This window comes from Taeniopygia guttata, chromosome 2 (genome assembly GCF_048771995.1).
Source record: "Taeniopygia guttata chromosome 2, bTaeGut7.mat, whole genome shotgun sequence".
NCBI lineage: Eukaryota > Metazoa > Chordata > Aves > Passeriformes > Estrildidae > Taeniopygia > Taeniopygia guttata.
Window position 1 is genome coordinate 121,352,919 of NC_133026.1, and position 24,373 is coordinate 121,377,291.

At 34.0% G+C, this 24,373-nt stretch overlaps 1 long non-coding RNA gene across 2 annotated transcripts in view; it reads right to left on the minus strand.

Annotated features, from left to right (window-relative positions):
• Positions 1-8,460: 8,460 nt before the first annotated feature.
• The window catches only part of LOC115493921 (uncharacterized), an 82,262-nt gene continuing 66,349 nt past the window's right edge, over positions 8,461-24,373 (minus strand). For both annotated transcript variants that reach the window (XR_012054185.1, XR_012054184.1), the window contains one exon: positions 8,461-9,404. This is a non-coding gene — a long non-coding RNA (uncharacterized lncRNA). The remainder of the gene's footprint in view (positions 9,405-24,373) is intronic.

A 24,373-nucleotide genomic window follows, 5' to 3' on the forward strand; every position in this document is an offset into this window, starting at 1 on the left:
TAGTTTTTTGAAACAGAGTACAATGAAGCACATTTACTGTGCTTCATGCATATGTTATGGCCTCAGTTTTTCATAGTTCCATGCCATTCAAATGAGTGGTTGATTCCTGACTGAAAACTTAGACATGTTGGGTAGATTTAGCTGAAGATATTAATCCTCTGGCAGTGAAGTAGTTAGCTGAATTTGTATTTACTCCAGGTGTAATTAAGCTTCAAAATTGACACTTTAAAGTTAACACCTCATTAAAATTAGTGGACAACACTTACGCTTCTCCTCTGATTTTCCACTATTTTGGGCTGCAAATTGAATAAATGATGCACATTGAGGATTTTATTTTAAAACATAAAGAAATAGAAATAAGAAATAACCTTGAAGACAATAAGCAAATTTTTGACATCCATCCTTGCTCAGTCTTCATTCATATGCATAGTGATGTGACTTATTTACAGTAAGATGCATTTATTCAATAAATATTAAAGGCTTTAGGTTTGATGTCTTACTTTATTTATTTAGGGTTTTTTTTTTTTATTTCAGTTTTTTTTTTTTTGTTTTCTTTTTGTTTTCTACCTGAAGTGAAGGGGAACACAGCTTTAAAATACGGTGGGGAAGAAAAGATCTTAATATGAAGTCCTTTGTGACTGTGTCAAGACTTAGATTCTAAGTGACAGACTATCCTTTCGAATTTTTTTTTTAACTTATGGTGTTTGATTAGAAGTTTTTTGATAAAGATGAATGATAATAATCATATTTCAATAAAATTAATATGCTGCCTCATGAGGTTATCACTGCCTCTTCCAAATTAACATATATTTCTCTCATGTAACTCAAGAAGTACTTGTGTTGTCACATAGCAGTGGAGCATGAGAATTTTGATAGACCATTTGTTTATTTTTTCCTCACAAATCTTTTAAGAAAGGTTTAATTCCTGAGATTAAAATGTGCTTATAATTCTGAGATCCAGAATTATAGTGACAGTACTTTTATAAAGGTTGTGTGCTAAAATGTTGGAAGATATCTGAAAGAAAATATGAATTGCCAGATATGTTATGCATCATAATAGCATGAAATAAAACTGAAGTCAAGCAGAGAGGTTAAAAAAACCCCAAGAATTGTAACTTAATATACATGATAAATTCCATTATATAATAGTTGATCATCATTGTGCCTGTGCCTGTTTATAGGGTGAAAATTGAGGAACTTGGAGATACTGGAATGACAAGAAACACATAAAGGAACCACAGAAAAGGGGAAATTCCAAGAGCTTAATAACACTACTGGAAAAATGCCAGAGATGTATTTAAAAACCTCCTATCTACAGGCTGGAGAAATTATTACAAGGAGTCTTAGGTAGCGATGTATGTATTGGATCATATTTAACTATGTGATTTTCTTGTGGGTAAATGTTTTCATGAGCTCTATTCTAATGTTTTACAAGTAAAGTAAATGTATGAGGGCAGTATAATTTATTTTCTAATGAGGGATCAAGTAGTTTATTTCTATTGTACATGTTATTACAGTGTCTGTAACATGCTGTGAGAGAGCAGAACGATGAGCAGTCACATCTTGCTAACACATCTTAGATGATAAACAGATGGAGACTATGGAGCTATTCCATGTTAGGACATGCAGTAAAAATTTTTTCACAAATGTAATTAGCATAAATAATATTTTAAAAGCTTTGGGTGTGTTTTTTTGTTGTTGTTTTGTTTTGTTTGGGGTTTTTTTTATAGTCTTCTCCTCTGCCCTTAAGACCCATGACTATGGCAGCTTGAGTCTTCAAGATCAGCTACAATTACGATGGGTAGATGAAGCCTTAAAGGTTAGAAGTTTATTTTGGAGAAGCACCAAGACGTTTGGATACTAATCTCATATTTTTCCAAACTAATCCTTGGAGGTCTCTCTCCTTCCTCTTCCACATTTTTCCTTCTTCTCCCCCCAAGACTGACTATGTCTTTTTTCAGGCTTCATGCTTGCGCTGACACTGTCCTTTCATACTCATCTTGGAAATTTCACATCTGGTATTGCTTTATATTTCCTGTTATTTTAAAATCACATACAGTGGGATCTCCCTGAGTCAGGGATTTCTCACAAATGCTTAGCCTCTTGTCCTAGTGAAGTCTCAAGTCTGGTGATATTTGAAATTATGAAAAGTGAGACAGAATTTTCAGGGTGTTTAACTGAATTTGATAAAAATTCTGTTCAATTTAGGCTCAAAAAAAGGGTTGATGAGACCTCCAGTCTTATCTGCTGTGTAAAGTAAGCAACAGACTTTTAGCTCCTGATTGCTGCATTGAATCCAGTAATTTGAGTTTGACTGAAGTATATTTTCCAGCAAACCGTCTTATCTTCACCTAAATACAGCATGAGGTTCTTCCCTCATCCTCCATGATAACTATTCTTTTTTTTTTTTTTTTTTGACTTTGTCCTTTTTCAGCCTCTAAAATATTCATCCTTAGCCTTTCTTTACCAGATTACAGGTTCTTAAGAAGCCTAGTCTTTGTCTTTCTCCCTGGACTTTTTTTTTTTTTTTTTTTTTGGTGATCTATCCAAAGTTATTTAAGTCTCTCATGCTTGAGCTTTTTTCTCAAGATGTTGAATAATTTTTATCTGAACCCTTCTAAGTTTTTCAATACTCTTTTGAAAATGCACACTGGAACAACAAAAATAAAATTGCCTCTCTAATCCTACTCAATACTCTCCCTTTCCATACCAACAGATCAGACTGTCTCTTTTCATTATTGCATTGAACTGGAGGTTCATATTGAATTATTTGTATATGGCATGTGCTTGTCAATGGTTTCTGAGAACACTTTATGATACTCTAGAAATGGAACTCGAACATGCTGAAGTCTTATGATGGAAATTTTTCTTCTTTCCCTAACAACAGTAAACTCATAAACCTGAATGCAAATAAGAGGCAAACAATCAAATAAAAGGGTCAGAAGCCGATAAATTTTTAGAAGGAAGTCATGAGAGTCAAAAGAGTCATGAGGACAAAAGGAAAAAGCAAGATTTTAATCTCACATGGAAAATATATATGCCCACCTTTACCAGGACGTACACAATGCACCAAACTGGAATGACTACCTTAAACTCTTCTAATGTCTCACCTAATTGTAGCTCCTTAGTCCTGCAAAATCATATCTATAACTTTGGCTGTACATGATTTGAATTGGTCCAGTCATCAAGTGTTACAGATCACTTCCCATGACTGCCTGTCTTCATTATTTACCGATGTGCCAATCTTTGTGTCATCCCATAAGTTTTATCAGCTCTGATTTTATCTTTGCTTTTCAGAGAATTGATAACTATTGAAGGGTGTCAAGCCTAATATGAACTCCTACTGCAACTCAGAAACAGTCTCAGTTGACTAGGATTCCTCACTGCCAGCAGGTTAAAATGTCGGCCTATTCTAAACCTACTTATTTGGATTTAGCTTGGTGAAATTGTACTGCATTAAGTTGCATTGCTAGGAGGTAAGCAGTAAGAAATGTGTTCAGATAATTTCTAGATATATTTAGTGTTCAGGAAAGAGAAAGACTGTTTGTGTGGCTGAAACCATGTGAAAAAGATCATGGGTTGGATTTTCTTATGGACCTGTCTTGGTCTGAGACAGCACTCATAGGCTAGTCCCAAACAGTCTCACAACATCAAATTTAGTACATACATTCAGCCTGTGCAGAGTAGGAGAAACCACTGTTCCAGCTCTCACAGCTGACCTAGGACAGAACAGATGTTCTGCATTTCAGTAGTAAGGATAACATTTTGGAAAACCAAATGTTCTCACAGCATCTCATCTAAACAAGTCATGCTAAATACAATTTATTTTTTTCTTCAACTGAATTATCTAAAAATAATTGTCCAGTAAAAGGGAGAAACTCAAAATTCTAGGACTGGATACTTTTAAAATTACCTGCCCATGAATTCCTGGTGAATATCATGTATCAGGTAATGAATATCACTACATTTTGTGTAAGCTTATTCTTGAAAATTACTGAGAGAGAGAAAAATTATAAAAAGAAGGGCATGCCAATAACCAAATAATCTCTTTCAAACTATCTGATTTTTTAAATGCTGTTGAGAATTTATAGATTTGCTATTATGTTAACTTTTAAAGGATCACTGCATTGATCCACAATAATCATATTAAATGTTCATATAAGTCCTATCAAAATGACATTGTCTATTAGAAAAAAACTGGTGGCCTACACAGCAAGGTTTTAAGGAAAATGTAGACTAACTATTTCAGCTGGGGATTCGGTAGCCACAAAGTGATTTGGACTTTGGCCAGAATATTATGGTTAATAGCCCTTCTTTTGTGAAAAGTGTCATGGGATTTTTAATGACAGGCCAGTCAGGAGGAGCTGAATTTTACATCTCTTCCAAAAATAGCTTTATGAAACTGGTAAAAGTTTTTACTTACTCTTATTGAAGGAGTTTGTAGAAATGTGGCTCATTGACACCTCTAAATCATATTTTTTAAAAATAAAAAATGCTCTTTCTGTTTTTTCTTTATTAATTCACAAAAAATTAGATATTTATTTAGGATGTTGAATAAAAATCTACATTAGCAATAACCTTGCTTAATACTAAACCTGTACACTTGTCTGACAAAATAGGCACACAGATGTTCAACTTTTTATAAAATACATTTTCTAATGTGTACAAATATTTTATTTTTAAGCTATTTAGATAAGCATAATAGAAGTTAAATTCATATGCATAATATTCATAAGTGAAATGAAAATTAAATTCATGTGAGTTTATAAGACCATGTGATGGATTAATAGATTTGGTTTGGGTGTGAAGTTGCTGTAGATAACAAGCTATCCTTGTGACTATAGAACTGCTCTCCTGCACTAGAGAGTAAAGCTCTTCCTTTATCCCTGAAATACTCCAAGCAATATCAGTTTTCTCAGTTGCTGTAAAAGGAATCCACAGTTAGTCCTTTGAATTTCATTTCCATTTCCTCATCTTTGTAGATCATCCATAGACTTCCTTCAGGCTACGAATATGGTAAGAATTAAAGTGTTATTCCCACTCCCCTCTTTTTAGTTTCTCTGTTTTGCAGAATCCTTTGGTTTAGGGAGAAGTTTTGGTCTTATGCATGTTCCCTGCCACTTGAAGCCACTACCTTCTGTTCTTTTCTGTGTAGTTTCTCTTCCTCCCTCTTCTGGTTTGTTCCACTTCCCTAGGTGAGGAGCAAAAATGGAAAAAGCAGAGGTTTCCACTCAGTTGTATGACAGGATGCACTCTGTGCACTGAGCAGAGAGATTTTCAACCAGAGCTACACAAGGCCATCTTTAGAGCTTCAGGTGCCCCAAGCAAGACTAGGTAATCGTGCCCTGGGATGAGGTCAAAGTTGGTTTAACAGAGGGTTTCAGAACCAAAAATGAAAGCTTTTGTATCTCAGTTCAGAGAAAAGACAACCATTAGAAGTGCATCTCAGTGTCACATTGTTAGGCAGAGATGTTATTAACATCACTGATGTACATGTGTAGTAAGCCAGAGGCACAAAAATGCTTCTATCTGGTTAAAATGTACACACTTGGGCAATGCCAGTGGACATTTTACACTTAAAGGGAGAGAAGAGTCTTTCTGTGGTAGACAAATGAGCTCAAAGAATACTTGCCCCTACCAGTGCCCCTTCCACTTTGGTATCCCATGTGGACACTTGTTTAGAGTTCCCCTAAGGCTGACCCTGCAGCTAGAGTGTGTACAGAACAAGATTGCCTACTGTATGAGAAGGAGGAGCAGAGGGTTCAGGCCCCTAATCAGCAATGACATTTCTGTTTCCTGACACTGCAGAACAAGGAACGAGAGGTCATTCCACGTAGGAAACTCAAATGCAAACCTGCCAATTAAGGGAAACTTATAGTTAGAAGGAATGTCACAAGCAAAGAGACAGAAACACACAAGAAGAACAAAGACATTTTTAAAGATAAGTGAAGAAAATAATCAAGAACCGACACTCTAGGGAATTAGGAAAAAAAGACAACCAAAACATGCAAGCAAAAAACAAACTTCCACCAAACCCAAAGCACCTTTGCATGCCCTGGAAAAATAGTTTTAAAATATATCAAATATCCAAAAAGAAAGTATGAAAATGAAGATGCTGGGTATTAGATCAAACAAACCAGACATCAGAAATTATAGATGCTATAACATGTAAAATTCTGTAATAAAGGGTGGACAGCACAGGATGTAAGTTATCCCTATTAGACAAGTTAAACAATATTAACACTTTACCGTGAGCCTAAAAATTTATTCAAATTGTGAATAATTTCAGAAAAAAATATAAACTTATTGAAGTGTACAGCTGAAGAATATAAAAAGAAGAGGAAGAGGATAAAGCTTCCTTTTCTTTATTTTTTTTTTAATCTCCTACCCTGTCCTTCTCTCTTCCTGGACTATTTCAACAAGTTCTTTCCTATTATGAATATAATCAAAATTAAAAATAAACACTCGGTCAAATCTTTCATCTTAAATATTCTCTATGCTTGATAATAGGACAAAGACTGTCAAATACAACTTGAAGTAAAAAGTAATAAGAACTCAACAGTTGTGGAAATAACTGCAAAACTTATTTTATGCCTCAATATTCAAATTTTTATTTAAATTTTAATAATGTATTTTTGAATTTAATTTTTTTTGCTTTAAATATATTTTTGCATTTGTTTATCTTAAAAAAATAATGAAAAGGCTTATTTAAAATGGAAAATCATTAGATTTACAGTGGTTTCATGCTAAAAAGCACCTCCATATATATGAAATACATACTTGAAGAATTCAGTGGAATAGACTGACAATAGAGAATGTGAATTATTAAGAATTTGAAACTAAATTTTGAACGGTCTCAATGTTTCCATTTTGCAGTCCTGTTCTGTGACTTGCATCAAGACTTGCATCATGATTTTAACATCATCTTGGTTTTCATAGCATCCACTGGTGTCAGAATACAGTCCCACAAAACAGCAGTAATGTATTACATGAGTTTTCTTTTTCCCAATAAATAAATAAATAATAAATGAGGCTTGATACCAATGCTAGCAGAAGATCCAACACTCTAGACGTTGCAGTTGATCACTTGAATCTCTTTCCTTTCTAGGAGAAGACAACACAGATGACACCACGTATTATAACAAGACATTGTCAGCTATTTGAACCCAAATGGAGTATAAATTTTGGGCTTTTTGTCTGAGCCCAATCTAGTTTATAATTAACGTATTTTACTTAGATTTACTTCTGTATTAGGAAGAAGCATTCAGGCAGATCCGCTGGAAAAACTTCTATCTGTGTCCTCATAACTTTCTGAGTAATTGTTACCCCTTCTTTCTACTTAGAGTATGTATCAATAATGGCAGTACAAAAGCTAAAGATTTGAGTCAATTTCATTTTCTTAAGATTTATATGTAGTTCTAGGGAGATAATGAAGTTTTTCCTATTTGTATTAGACTGATCGTATGTCCTGCTTTTTGTGTAAACTTTCTGATTAATGACTGAGTATATAAAACTTAATTCATTAAGGTAAAAAGTTACAGAAATTCCTTTGTTTTACTTTTAAAGTGAAGAATTTAATAAAAAATTATAACACATCTCCTTTTACAGAATAAAAAATAGTATTCACTAATATTACCTTAATAAGCTGGACTTTGTAAGAGGAAATATTAAGTAGTGTTTCCAACACAGCAATACTTGAAGCATCTCTATTGCTAATGTGATATAATTGTAGATGAGTATAGCTCTAAATGAGTGGGAAAATGAAGATAGAATATTTTTATTTACCTGGTATTAATTTCTTAGACATGCTAAAGAAGAAAATACTAATGAGAGAGGAAATAATATCACTGAAAGACAATAAATCTTAAAGCCTTCTATTTCTTTGATCAAGTGAAATAACTTGCATCTCTAGAGCCCTTTTCAAATAAATGTGTGTCTCAAAGAGCTATTGCACACCAGCAGTGGAGAGAATGCTTAGAAAAGGAGTGTGGTAGACCTTGTAAACCAGCAACAAACTTGTCCCAGGCAAAACATTTGTGAGTCAGAGAATTGTATAAAATTTATTGCCAATAAAAGAAAACTTTTGATCACTGACTTGGGTATTGCAGAAAGCAGGAATACAAACAATGTGTCAAAGTCATACATCCTCCCCCTTCTCCAGACTTAATTGCCCTCATATTCTCTAAGGGTTGCACACAGTTGATGAAAGCTTCTCTGGTGAGCGGTGAGGCAAGGAAGGGAGGCTGAGGCAGGGCAGTCCCTTGGGGATGTGTGCATGCACCCCTTGTCCCACCCCTGCACACCTGCTGAGGGGACCGTGGGCTCTTTCAAAGCTCTGGCACACACCAAGGTGCTCATTTCTTTGCCAGTGCTGTTGGGCACAGAACAGTCCCCAGGCTCCTCTCACGTGCATCACCCCACAGCTGCCAGCCTTTGCGCCACTGCAGCCACTGTGGGTGAGCACAACAAAAGGTGTCAGCACCCATTCTGGGGTGCAGCAGTAAATACCACTGGTCCCAGTAACTCTGCTGATTTTTCACAATATATTATACAGCATCAGTCTGAACCTTGTGTTTTAACGAGGACGTTACAAACATAAATTCTCAGTACTTTCACAGGAGGTTTCAAACAAAATATGTAATGACTTCTGCACCCTCTGCTCTCACGAGCTCAGTTGACATCTACAGTGCTGTGTTAGGATTATATTATGCTTCATAATGAAACTGGAGATTATTTTGTCTTATCTCCAAAACCTTCTTTGGCTTAAAGAAGTCTGGGTTTCATCTTATATTTACGAGCATCCAAAAGAAAAAGAAGCTAAGTATCATTTGTGTCAAGCAATTTTATTTACACATACATTTATTATTGATACATATATTTATAGAACTGAGAGTAGACTAGGAAGCATATAAGTTTTCACAAAAAGGACATATAGTGTACTTGTCTACAACTTTACACTTGTGGTTAAAAATCTATTGTGCATTCTGAATTTTAATCCGTTTATATGTATATGAAATGTTTTTCCTATATTTCAGACTAAGTATAATTATATTGCTGTATGTATATTTTTGTTTTTGTACATCACATAAAGTTGAACTATATTAAAGCAGCTAAATACATCCTGATATATCTGTTATGGATGTTGTTCCATTGTTTGGCTACTTGATAGACCTATCTACAACTTATCCCAGAGACAGAGAACACATTGACATTTTCTATGCTGCATGTTTCTTCAGCTTGTGAACATGTTCTGAGAGAACATGGCTGTATCTTTACTGCAGTAACCTGGTGCTGTGGGCCACTTCTGGAGACAGGAGGACGGGCTGGAGCCTTGTTTCAACCTCTTACAAACACTGTGAGGGTTATTGCTGCTTTGCACTGTCTTGCTCAAACATATTGAGATGCTGCAAAGAGGAGAGAATCAAAGATGTCAGGTGTTGTAGAGAAGAAAAGTTATTGCACACCCACTGTTTTCTCTATCCTTCTTTCTGCTCTTGAGATGCATGTATCACTTCCACCCACCTGCAGAACTACAAACTCCCCATATATCTCTGAGGTATGAACCTGGAAATTTAAATGAGTGAACAGCAAAAAGGTCAAGTTTCTCAGGCTTTAAGTTGAAAGGAAAAGATTGCAATCCCTGATCAAGGTTTTTTGCTGCTCAGCTTTTGGAGAAAGCAAATTGAATGATGCTTAAGAATCAAAAAGGAATGAGTCCTGAAATCTCCCCCTAAATTAAAAAAGTAAGTAAGAATACCATGCTAAAGAATTTTTTAAAAAAATTGTCTTTCAAATAATAATAATAAAAAAAAATCTGATATAATTTTCTAATTCTGTTTTGATGGATTCTGCAATTAGCAAGTGATTTTTTTTTTTTTTTGGTTTAGTGGTAGGATCAAGGCATTAAATTTATTTAAATATTTATTTATTTAAGTCTCTGATAAAAAGGTGCAGAAAAATAAAACAACAAATTAAAATGTGAATTAAAACTCAGTGAATTCACAGAAACTACTCCAGATTTCCATTGCTTTAGTAACAGAAGTAGATTTTCCTCCTCTTTTTTGTACAAATTATTTTAAACTAATTGAAGTACTTCAGTTAAACTGTAATGAATAAACTGCAACTTTTCATCACATCACTCACAGAAAAGAATTTTCAATAAGTAGCTGCTTCTATGAAGGTGAAGACATTTTTCTAAAATCAGTAAATGTAAACTTATATAATATGTCAACATTTGTTAAGAGTTTTAACTACTATTTTAATTTAATACCACAATAAGAAAAAGTTCCTGATCTCTTCTCCTTTCTTCCAGAACGACCTAGAGGTTTTGCATTCAGTTTTCAATCTAGTCTGTTTTCTTGCAGCTACTCTTTTTTTTATTTTATCTGCACTGATATAACTGCTTCTGGAAATTATCCAGTCTGTTCAAATTCATCTTATATCTTATAGAAGCAATGAGATTGATCTACTTTGTCTTAGAAGGACATATAACTGATTTTTTTCTTCTATGTCCAGTATGTAAGTACATATGGATTCACTGAGGCAGTAATTTTGGTTACCTCTTGAAAAACTCATTTTTATTCAGTCATCCATGAAGTGTGGTGACTAGCTTGAATGATATGTTTGCTTTTGTAAACTCTGTCCAAGTTATGTTTAGCAAATGAATGAAAACCAACCAAAAGATGATATTCCAAATGTTTTTTTCTCTTTTTTAACAGAATTGAAAAAAAACTAAAGCCAAAACACACTCCCCCAACTCAAACAAAATAAAACATCAAACAAAAAACCCTCTCTGATACTCACTGAATTTTTGCATAGACTCTTCTATTTCTTTTCCATAAACAACACCTACTTTTTCTTTCTTGGGGATTTTAGTTTTAGTATTTTTAAGAAATGTGAGACAGGTTTAAAGCTCTTTATTATTATTTAAACTCTTATTTTTCATATCTCATTACACTTTATGAGATTGGAAACCTGCATTTTAGTCTAGGAGCTATGAAACTGGCTCAGCATACTGCATGCAACACAAATAACTGGAAATCAAGTGGTGAGAGCAGGAGACACATTAATTATTCATAGAACTAAATGTATTGAAGAGCCCACATTACAGCTTACAAAGGAGTATCTGTGAGTCCAGTGAGGGGAGGAGTAACTGCCTTCAAATCCAGTTAAAGTGCACCTGACACACAAGAGGATGGTTCTCAAAGTGACTGTGAGAATTTTCAATAAAAGCTAGGGTTTTTAAAGAAGTGTCTGGTTCCCAAATCCCAGTGAAAGTCAGTGAGATATGGGAATTTAATTCCCTTCTTCAAATCATAGCTGAAGTAAGTGGAAAGATCTGACCTACATTGTATTTTGAATTTCTGCCTATCTACCCTTGTTAAGAATTTCAGAACATTTTCCATTGTATCTATATGTGTTCTGACTGACGCCCTGTCAAACTATGGGGAAATCCAAGTCTTTAGGGAGAAGTATTTGTATATTTAGTGTGAATAGACACAAAGACACTAAATATTTTTATCAATTTATTGGTGAAAGCCAGGATAAGCTTATATTTTTGGATGGAAATTTTCGTTTGAATTTTTTTTCTCTGTTTTGTAAATATTCATCTGTAGTTCTCTTTTTTTTTTTTTTTTTTTTTTGCAATTTTCACTTCATTGAAAGATAAAAGACTGCTGTCATGAGGTCTTCAGTAATGTTTAGAAGCAAGAGGTCTGTGGACCACTTTATTTATTCTCTAAATAAAAGGAAATGTGAATAGGTTCCATTGCAACAGTATTTCATAGATAAACACTAATGATATTTACATTTTTGTTGCTAAGAATCTTCTAGATGGGGGTTATTTGATAATTTATGCACACTTTAGTACGAAGTACCTTGTTACAGAAAACTGTATTGGTTTGTCTAAAATTTATACTTTCCTGAAAGTGTCTAAAAATTAATACTATATTCTTAGCATCAGTATATGCCCCAAGGTGCGTTATTAGCTATTGCTTGTAGGGATGTTGTTGCTGCTTCGATAAGCAAAGCCTTTTCAGTATGCATTAATACAAATGTATAACAGAATCACAAAGTTAGTTGGTATTTCATGTGGATTCATCAAACATTGCTAACCTTGCTAACATTAGAGAGATTATAAACATTCAGTGCTGCTATATTTTGTGTGTCTTCTTTTCCTGAATTAACCAGAACATCTCATAATCAGGGAAAAATAATAGGAAAAATACCAGTATTTTCTTATTTCTTTTAATTTTCTTTTTCCCCTCTTTGTCACAGGAGTGTTTAGAAGTCTAGAAATCACAAAAATCCTTGCAGTTATTTATGATTTTTTTAGATGAAAGTGGAGACTTGCTGCTGCAGGGAAATATTTGGAGTTTAAATCAAATCAAAATTGAAGTGACTTATTAATTTATTAACCACAGGCATCAATGAACTATGTATTGAGAGTCAATACTAGTACAATAATCCTTGTCACTTAGATAATTTTAAAAAGTTAATAAATTGAAAGACCTGGACATTTTGAAACACCCTTCTATAACTAATCCCAAGAACTTCTAATTGTGGATGAACACATCCACACATGCACACACATGCAGAAACATGCACCCATTGCCATAGGTTTTGGAGGGTGTAGATCCCTTTCCTCTCAACATGAGGGACCCCATCTACAAAAACCTGCTTGTGCAAGAGCCGCATCCTGAGCTTGAGCTTTGTTCTGTCATTCCTTACCCCAGAGGTGACAGTCCCAGGAAGAAAGCCCCATTCACTCAGGGTACAGATCCCCAGGGTGTACCTATGGTGGCTGAGAGTGAGCTCCACATGGTTGCTGGAAGGGCTTGTGGCAGAGGGCACAGGATCACTTCTGGCAGGCTTTTGCCTTTTGCTCTCACCCCCACTACCTCACTCCATTGTCACAAATTTTCAAGCTTAGTTTATACTTCCTTTCAGGTTGAGTCCTTTGCTCCCAACATCATTCTGAGCTGACCTGGGGGTCTTGTTCAATGGCAAGTTGAATGTGAGTCAGCAGTGCCCTGGCAGCCAGGAGGGCCAACCCCGTCCTGGGGTAGGCACAGCATCACCAACTGGAGAGGATTGTCCTGCTCTGCTCTGCACTGAGGTGGCCTCACTTTGAATATTGTGTGCAGTGTTGGGCACCACAACATAATAAAGATGTAAAGCTATTACAGAGTGTCCAAAGGAGGGCTACTAAGATGGTGAAAGGCCTTGAGGGGAAGCCATATGATGTCACAGAGTCTGTTCAGCCTGGAGAAGAGGAGACTGAGGGAGACCTCAGCACAGCCTACAACTTCCTTGTAGGGAGTAGAGGTGGTACAGACACTAATCTCTTCTCTCTGGTGACCAGTGACAGCACCCAATGGCCTGAAGCTGTGTCAGAGGAGGTTTCGTTTGGATATGAGAAAATAGTTCTTCACCCAAAGGGTGCTTGGGCTGGAACAGGCTCTCCAGGGAATTGGCTAAAGCACCAAGCCTGACAGAGTTCTAGAAATGTTTGGACGATGCTGTCAGGCACATGGTGTGATTATTGGGGTTGTCCCGTGGAGGGCCTGAATTTGATGTTTCATTGTCTCTTCCATCTCAAGATATTTTATGATCCTGCGATCTCTGATTATTGTTTCATCTGACCGATGTTCATAATTCTCTTTAATATGATCTGTCACTTTTGGGCAGATACACCCTAAACAATTTTGTATTGTGTGACATGGATACCATGTACACACTCATCTTTGTGTTAACAAGTATTAATAACCAGACTGCTTGCCAGGGGTAGCCCATATAAGGCACATACAAGCAAATCAGTGTATATAATCCATATTTTTAGTGTCCACGATGGACAATAGTTTTCTTAGTTTGTACTTTAACCATTGCCTCAAGCATCCTTGTTATGTTAATCTTGTAGACAAGAATCTGGACATAGGAATAATCTTGAGCAACATTAGAAGATGTGTTAATGCAATGACTTTAAGCTTTACATTTGACCCTAATAAACAATGTAGAGTATATATTTTTTTCCTTTATTAGATGCTTTAAACAGAAATTCTCCCTTTTCACAATTATGATACTATGATATTATATGTGCATCAGTCCTTTTGTCATAGATCAGGACTCCTGTGCAAAGATGACTCTACCAGGCCTCACACCAATTTCCATGCTGCTTTGATGAAGAGAGAAGTGGTAATTTGCTACACTGATGAATGGATAAAAGTAAAATAGCATTGTATTAAAGCAGTGGATGCAAAATTTCATGGGTCCTCCATCATTCTCTGCTTCTCAGTGTACAGTACATGAAAAAAGGAGGTTGGAATATTCACAGTCTGTGAAGTTATGGAAGGCTAGAGTTTGAAGTCTGGTTTAGCTATTTTTTACTCCTTCTCGCTCTTCTGTACAAGATATCAATTTCTTTATCTATATGTATATAAGATATTTAGACATATATCTAGGTTACTTGGTAACTCTTTCCAAAAATACTAAGTACTAATAAATCCTATCCTCCTTCTTAAATAGGTTGACAATCACTTTTGACTTATATACTCCTACTTTATTTATGCCCAATATTTTTGCCTTTGTCTGTGTTTAGTTGTTTCAAGTTTGTGAAAAAAACTTTTACTGAAACATGTTCTTCACTTCTTTTTTATTAATATTGGGGTTTCTGCTTTTTCCCCTTTTTTCTACTTTTTTTTTTTTTCTGAAAAAGTACATGAAGAATTATATCTACTGCTGTATTAATAATCAAATATGACTTTTCCTTCCCACTTTGAAAAAGATATTGAAAACAAAAGCAGATTCAAAATGTTTTTAAAATATACAATTTACAAATTTAATATATCTAATCCAGAATGGTAACACAGAAATTTAAAACTTACATTAGCTCAGTAAAATTATTCCATTTTTTTAAACCAGGGAAAAGGAGATTAAACATCAAAGAAAGGAAAATTTTACTGACCTAAAGCCAATGAGCAGACTGTGGGCTTGGTAAAAAAAGAATCTACAATGCTATTCTATCATTGTCTTTATGAGAAAAAGGTCATGCAAATTCTGGTGCTGGAAAAATGAAGGAGATAAATTCTAAAATAAGGAAATTATGATAAATATATTCTTTTGCATTTGCATTAAACATTCCAGTTGATTGGTATTAGCATTAGGTTAAAATATTTATGGCACTTGTTCTGGATAAATCACATCAATATAATTTATTATTTAAGAAGAAGTGAGAATAATCTGCTTCAGTGAAGATAATATTGTTATTCATGCTGTCCTGATGAATACCAGCTTTAAACAAGTGGAAAAATGTTAAGTCTTTGTACACTCTTGATTTAGAAAACTGTAACAATATTATGGTTTGAAATACCTTTTAATTTAGAAGAGGACACTCAAATAAGAGAAGGATTAAAATGTGTAAAAAGAAGGAAGATGAATATGCCCTAAAGATATCACCAGAGTATAGTCTGTACTGGTCTACCTCTGTATTGGTACTGGGGTCATCAATCAGATTAGACATCAGTGGATTTTATGGTCCTTAAATTTTTTAGAATATCATGGTTTGTTCCTGCCAAATGTATTTTCAAAACACAATATAAATGACGATAGGACACTTGTTTTTACCTTTATGCAATATAGATTCTATTCTATTAGGGGAACATAAATATTACCATGATAATTCAAATAAAGGAAAAACCTCCTAAGGATTTAGAGATAGAAATTGATTAAGATAAAGGTATATAAAAGTTTTGAATGTAAGATTTTATATTCTTTTTGTATTGGAAATAGTTTTATAATATGGCAGTTATTTTTTGCTTAGCATCAATCTGTACAAATATAGAAAGAGGATTCAGACCCTAGCTTACAAACTGAAGTTTATCCAAATGATGGTAACATATTTCAGACATATAACACTGTCTGTTGCAAAGCAAAATTTCACATTTCCTGTTAAATATTACTTTAGCCCTGGGTAATTATTAGAGGAAGAGTTTATAAAAGAAATTTACCCCAAAACTTGGTCTGCATACATAGGAGGCATGAATGCTGTTTGCAATAAATGAATTGTGAAAAGACAGATTAAGGAAATAATCAGATTTAATAAAGCTTTTTGAGATAAATTCATGTGCTAAGAAAAAGTACAGAAAACATTTTAACTTGAAAATTTGGAAAAGATGATACAAAATCAGACAGTAATTCAAGAGATGAGTGGAACAGGCAGTAATTTTTTGTGGTAGAGACAGTAAAGAAAACCATCAAGACTGCAAAAAGTAACAAAATTAGTCATCAATAGTGAGAAGCAGGCTTCAGACCCTGTGTGAGGAGCATTTTGCCGACACTGGTCTTAATATGGTCAGGAAAGGGATCAAAAATTCTTAGGAACAAATGAAGGAAATACTACCTTGAGATTTCAATAATAGCCGATGAGAAATTGTAATATAGTTTAGGGGCTGAAAAGGGGCAAACTCAATGGGAATTATGTAAAACAAGGACTGGAAAAAAGTTAGGAACAGCCAAAATATCTTGGAATCATGGACACATAATCCAGAAAAGACTGGTTCAGTGATGACACCAAGGAGAAAAAAAAGAAGAAAATTCGTGATGGAAAAAGAGTAGGAAAAAATTTTAAAAGGATATTTTTCAAAGCCATTTCCAACTTTATAAAGCTTGCTCGAGTTCCAATAGTTTCTGTCCACTTTGTTTTTCTATAGTCTTTATATGACAGTCTCCATATATTTCCCATTGCAATGAACATTGTGATTGGGTCTATGAAGATTTGTACTGACCTCATTGTGTCATCAGCTTGACATTATAATTTCATCTCCAGAGAAACACTGAAACACTTTTCATCATAATTTGATATTGTAAATGTGGTGACCATAGATAGTAATAAAAATTCCTTGCAATTGCATTTTGACATCATAATGTAATCTCCATAGTCTTCACTTGACATTATGATGAGATTGTGGCAATGCTAACTTTGTATGAATGAAGCTGGGCCCATGGAATGAAAAATTTAAAGTACAGTTTTGTGCATAGAGAACAAATGGTTATAAATACATATATATTTTATCATAATTAAATTTTTGCTAAAAATTAGAACACATTCTCTATCCATCTGAGGAGTGGAGATCTGGAACATTCTGTTCAGTGAGGAGATCAGAAAACTAATCAGTTTTCAGATATAATTTTTTGAATTTATGCAAATGAAAACATAGCATATTTAGTGCCATAGCAGAGACTTGCAGTCTGTGATAGGAAAGTTCTTCATAGCTGCATTGTCTTCTGAGGCATACAATTCTGCCTTAGTTCTTGAGTAGTGTAGGAATATAAACAAATGTAATATGTTTATGAAATAATTTTTCTATTTAGAAATCAATGAATTTTTAGTTTTAAACACATGTATATGTCTTACAACATGGATCTCATGTTTATCTGCTTTGGTGTAAAAAAAAAGAGCATCCCTTGGAGTAAAAATTCTGGTGTGGGCCTGTTTGATTCTCTAAAACTTTCAGTTCAGAGTTGTTAAGTATAGTGACAGACTGATTTAAACAGTGACTTTCATCCTCCTAAATTAGTCATTACTCTAATACGAACTGGAATGACATTTTTTAAAAGTCAAAGCTCTGCTGATTTTTTTTGTGGAATCTGAATTGATGACCTCCTGGTAAAATACATTTATCTTATTATTAGATCTTTGAGACACTATATCACTTGTAACCTTTACTTAAAGCGCTTTCTTGCAGATATCCTTCTGATTTTTGAAATGCAGGCTACAACAAATATTTAAAAATAAGTAAAAGGTACTGTCCCTGGATTATAACTATGGTACTAGACAGACTGACACCGTGAAGTTTTGAGTTTTTCTTTTTTTGTTGACAAAACTGAATGTCTTAACTAGAGTTTAGCATATGGAACTTGAATAAGGCATAGATAAAGATCCCTGTTTTTCACAACCTGCATTTTTTCTGTTTATTTCTCTTGTCTGTCTTTCTTTTCTCTTGGGAGTGACTAGAAAATATAAGTGTAAAGTTATTTAAAGTGTGATCAAATGCATAAACCATATGCTTAGAACCATGCAGGTTGAAAATTTACTCCTGGCTCCAGTCCTAAACTGCCAGTGCCCTTTACCTCTCTAAGGCACTTAACAGATAAAAGTGCACATAATAGGCTTAGAACCTTTCCAGGATGAGATAGAATAATCTTATCATAGAATGATGGAATCATAGAATTTTAAAAGGTTGGAATGGACCTTAAAGATTGTCCAGTCCCAACCCCCAGCCATGGACAGGAACACCTTCCACTAGACCAGATTGCTCAAGGCCTTATCAAATCTTTCCCCGGACCCTGCTGGGGCTGAGGCATCCACAGCCTCCCTGGGCAACCTCTTCCTCTGCCTCACTACCCACACAGTGAAAAATTTCTTTCTGATATCTAACCCACATTTCCCCTCTTCCAATTTGTATCCATTAATCCTTGTCCTATCATGACAGTTCCAGGTGAAACATACAAATATATATTTTCAAAAAAGTATTATATGGATTAAAATATTTTAGGAGGTAGTTTTATCACTGCATAGTATTGATATAGAAAAAAATAATTTAAAAATAAGAAAATTATAGTTACCAATTACTGAGTGTTTATATTCCATTTTCTGAAGAGGCAAACCTAATTGTCCACAAATTCTGTATATATAGAGAGCCAAATAATAAAATATCTTTTCCCAAATAACATCATGTTTTTAAAATAATTGTATTTTTTATGAGATTGTGGTAGTTTTATGTTAAATTCTAATATTCTGGGCTTCAAATCAGAAGGTAGAAAAAAAAAACATAAAGATTTTTGGGAGTAGATACTTATGTGGAGAGAAACTATAAATTTCTTGGGAAATTTTTCTAATTATTTTGATGAAATTCAGAAAATTAGCTGATACATTTACTGCTACATCTTTTCATCTTCACCTCCTTTTGTGAATAAGAAATATTGTAATACAAGACAGCACCAGTGCAAGCTTATTATGAGAACTTGTTTTTTCAGTAGGGAAAGTTTAAATTTTCTTCACAATTAACTGATTTCACTTGTACTTGAAAATAAATATATTTAAATAGTAAATAAAAGATTATTAGAATTTTGATGACGTGAACAGTTGTAATATGAAATATGGAAATAAACAGCTGAACTATTGTAATAAACTTTTGTTTTCACTTTGAATGCATCTTCAGTCTTTTTTTCTTTTTACTGTTGAAGTAGCCAATGGTGATCCCATTTTTTGTTATTGAGTTACTTTTTAATAATTTTGAAGACATGCAAATGTGAACTGTTGACCAAAATGAAGTTTCTGGCATTGACTTGAATGCTTAAAAGAGATTCTGTTTAATAGTAATACAATAGCATACACTGTTTACAGCATGTTTTGAAAGAGCAGTAAAAATTGGGGGTTTTCAGTGTGGAGCGAGAACTTGTCTTCTGAAGAAAAAAAAATTCTTCAGAAGAACTGTTGTAGGCCTTCAGATACTACCTGAATATGCCTCATTTCTTCAGGTAGAGTGTACAGTGTATCCAAACCACTTATAGCAACTAGGCTGATGAGTTCTCTCAAAAGTAATCTGTGCTTTTCCCTAATCCATTTACTGGGGCACAGCTTCTTCACTACTGGTCTGAGAGGTTGTCTGCCAAAAGAAAAGCATTTGTAAATGGCCATTAGTTCCAAAATGCTTATCTCCAGTGGACAGAGATTCTTTCTGTAGTCATTTGGGAAAAGGGATTGAAGTCTGCTGGACTGAACATGTCTGCCTTAGGAATCCCCACTGCACTGATATTGGGTTGAATTCTTCTCATTATTACTTCACAATTGAGATGTGAGCCCAGAAGAGTCCTTGCCAAGATAAATATTTACTTTTAACAAAAGTACTAGTGGCTAGAAATTCTATCTGCCACTTCCATCTAGACCGTAGACCTCACAGATAATGGGGGATGTGGTTAGAGACTAGAACCCGGCAGAAGGGGGAAATTTTATAGGCAAGTAGTATATCAGCTCTGGAGCAGTATTTCTTCTCATGTTATGCAGTGTGCTGACCTGGCTTCAAGAGACCACAGACATTTCCACCAAGAGAAACTAAAATTGCCACCTTTTTAGCTTGGAATATGTAGATATACATTGCTGTATATCTACATCAATGACATAAGAAGTTTCTTTTACATGATTTGTCGCCCCGATTCTTAAGTTTTTCGAAAGCCTTCTGAGTTTACATTCTGTTGGAAAACTTTCCCACACAATTTCTGTAAATAACATATTGTTTTGCATTCCTTCATGAGGGTGGAGAAACTTAATGTACTAGTGGTTTATCCAATGTCTTTGGAGAGGTGGCCCATTCACTCTCCAATCCACTGTCACCTTTGGAAAAGTATAAAAGTTAGAGTCAGAAATTAAACTTCCTCTTTTGCCTTGCAAAATAGCAGGTAGCTCGCGTTGTGCTTTCTCGTGTCCTACAGCGACAATGATTTTCACATAAGATGATAGTTGATAAGGTAGACCATGATCACAGCGTCCAGCCAATAATACACATGTTTTATAAGTATTTAACACTGGTATGCTGGAGGAAATTATATTTTAAATAGCCTTCTATTTTCTGTTTCTTATTTTAAATTCTAAAAATCTCTTAATAGATACTGAGAATCAGTTTACAAGTGTGATGATGAAAATATTTTGCCTGTAAACACGGATATACAGTAAATGCAATCAGATCTAATTTTTCTGAATTTTTAAAGTAATACTTTAATTACTAAAATAGTTTATGTTTATTTCAGTGCTTAGACTGCCTTAATTCAGTACATAAGTAGGGCAATTGATGTGAATCCCAACATCTGGCAATCAGTGATTTAATGAGTTACTTTTTAAAGAAATGTCTGTCTGCCGGAGGGGTCTATAATGCAATTAGACACATTAGCACTTTCTCAGTCATTTTTCATGAGAAAATGAAAGTGATTGGTGCAAGCTGTAAATTGTTTGCACTTATGGAAGGCAAAAACTCATGATATATTCATATTTCAGCTTTATAAGGAGGATTTTGTTAGAATTATGTAATGTAATACATTTGTTGCAATTTCTGAATATTTGTTTGCAAAGTGCAAGGATTTAGTCACAAATGCTAGCGTACAGTTACAGACCTCTTTGGTCAATTTTTTTTTAATGCTAATAATTCAGGAAAAAGGATGTTGATGAATTATTTAAAATAGAAGTCAACAATCCAAATTCAAAGAAATTCCAGAGAAGTCTTTGTAACCAATAATACAGTTTGGGAAGGATTAAATTATTTTTACTTTTTGAGTTCTCTTCTTTGTTAATATTGTTCGCTTAGACATATTTTATTCAAATTGTTAAACTACTTATTAACTCCAATCTCAAAGTACAAAAGTAAAACTTTGGGAATTTAAAGCTAAATATAAGATTACATAGAAAAAAAATTTAACACTTGGATATTTGTATCCACATTCTAAATCTCCTGAAGATTTTTTATTAGGAGTAAAAAGTAATTTCTTGTTTTACTGGAGAGTTTTCTGATACAAATGTCAAAAATTTTGCACTCATCCTGTGGCTTTTGAAAACACCTCACTTCTTAGGAATTTAACTTTACTGATTAGAAACAAAATTATTACAAAAGTAAGTCTAAAGATGTACATTTATATACTGCTATATGCATTTTATGCATATCATAATTATATATATATATATATATGTGCACAAAACAAATATGGCAAAATCTATGATTTTAAAAATAATGTAAGATAGAAAAAGAAATAAAACTAATTTTGAAAACTATCTTGAATATTTGCATAATATTACAATATAAATACTCCACTTGAAATTATTCAATTAAGAGGTAAAACTGTTGTCCTTAGTAATTATTTAACCTGTGCTACAGAGGAGTTTATCACAGCATTTAAAATAAACCCAGCTGTGTGAATAAAGTGGAAACTATGCGAATAAAGTGGAATAAGGTGGAATCTATGTGGGGTTTTTTTGGGTTTTTTTTTTTGCAGTTAGGTTTTTGAGGTGTTAGGACAGGTTCTAATAGAAACACTGAACTTCATGTGCTTTTTGCCAAGAGCCTATGAATATAATTTCTGCTGATTTAAGAATCTGATGTCAGGGCAGTAAGTATGCAATTAGCTTTAGTTTAAGTGATAGCAACATGCTGTAAATAAGAATCTTAATTGTGTTTGCAAGATTAAAATTCAGTTTCATTGTTTTTTTTCCCCTGCTTCTTTGGTGGCTTTGTGGTATATTCACATTGCTACCTCTAAATGAATGTCAACTTGTTTTACCTCGACTGCAGCCAATCGATACTTCATTAGGCTGAATTGTCTTGTGCCCATGCAACCTTGAAGCTGTGGCTTAATTACCACCCATATTATGCAGTGGCTCAGAGTGCTGTGCTCAGCTGTGTCAGTTTCGAACAAAAGCCATGCTGTTGCCTGTATTTAGGAAAAATGGACTTTTGAACTAAAGAACTATAATATTTTCTAAGTTAACAATTCATGATGATAACCTTTTTTAAAACGTGTATGTCAGTTTTCAGTAAGTTTACATTTGAATAGGTTTCTGCATATTGCAAAACTTCAAAAGACGAGTACCTTTGCTTTTCATGTTCAACCCATTTTTGATTTAAGATAATTTTAAATTAATGGCAAAGTAACATTCATCTGAAAGAGAAGACAGGAGAAAGTGCAGTCAAATGGCAATCATGACAAATGACATCTCTTGTCTGAGAGTCATTTTTCCTCACTAGACTGATTTGTCATCCCCACTTTTGACATTTTTCATCCTGCTATGAAATCACATTGACAGAATAAGATATTTCTACACTTAACAGTGGGACATAGAAGATGGTTCTCTGCCATCATTTATTTTTTGTATTACATTTAAGGGTTTGTAAAATTTGTAAGCAACTAAAGTCCGATGACAAATTTAATTTGCTTTATAAAATATAAAGTTCACACTGCCCTATAATCCTAAAGTAAATGTTGCTGTTTCATTTGTGTCAGATCATTATACAATGTAAAGGAAAACAAATCTCCATGAAGATTTTCCACTTGGGAGTATTGCCTTGTTATGAGCGAGGATTATGAAATCCAGTAACAATGAGGACAAACTACCTAACTTTAATGAATTGTGCCATTGCCTTGGACATGTCAAAGACCTGTGGCTAGCATTTGCAATTTCTTACTTCAGCACTAAAAACATAAGACTTGTCTGTTCCTGTTCATGCAAATAGGTATAATTAGCTTTTTAGCTTTTTTCTCTAGGTCATACAAACTACACAGAGGCATCAGCATTTTCTCTTGAGTTACAACAAAGGATAAACTACAGTGCAGTCCTAAAAGGCAGTCCTCAGAGATCACATAAATGGAACTACATATGTACTGACTTGTACACACAGCACAGAGAGTAATTCTTCTTTTTGTTGTTTACATTTTTTTGTTTGGCTGTTTTGTTTTTTTTTTTATCAAATGCCTCATAATTACTCTTGTGTAGACCAAAATGTTTATATCTGTGCCTAGCACCTTACTGGTGGTGAGGCATGCTGACCACAAAATAGGAGGCTTGTTGTCTTATATATGCCATGCTTGAGTGATCAGAGGATGATAGTCCCCTTTAAAGCTATTTTATAAAATCCAATGAAGGAAATTAAAAAACACTTTCTGAGAAAATAGTTTTTTTATTTGTCTGATTTTGTGTTCAATTAACTAGATCTCTGGCTAGATATCACTGTTAGCAGTGTCTTTCAGTGCTCACATCAGACAATCAACTACTAGTAACCTCAAACCATGTTTCTAATTATCAGCATGTTCAGAATTTTCACACCCTTCATAACATGTAAATGTTACTCATTATACATGCCTTTTGTGTACAGATCAGGCCTATAAAACATGCCAGAATTTGTACCAACAGTGTGAGCTTGCAACTTTATGCCAGTATTAGTGTATATTCTGTTGTATATTTCCATGTACTATGTTTTTTTATTATAGCAAAGTACAAACAAACAACTTTCACTTAATTAATTAACAAATCTTGTGTAATGCATCAGATACTTTTAATTATTATTTTTGTGCTTGAATGAAGAGAGGTGGCCACACTTGGGATTCATATTTCATAGATTTCAGCGGCTCTGTTCTTATTCTTTACCCACATTAATCTTAATAGATTTCAGGCAAGGTTCAAATCATCATTTTGTGAGAATAAAGATGAAAAGTCAGCAGAATCAGTGCCTTTCTACCTACTATGTATAAAGAAACAAAAACCATAGCCCTGTGTATTAAGCGCCTATCTGTGAAAGTTTTCATTTTATCAGAGAAAAAATTTGAACTATTTGCATAT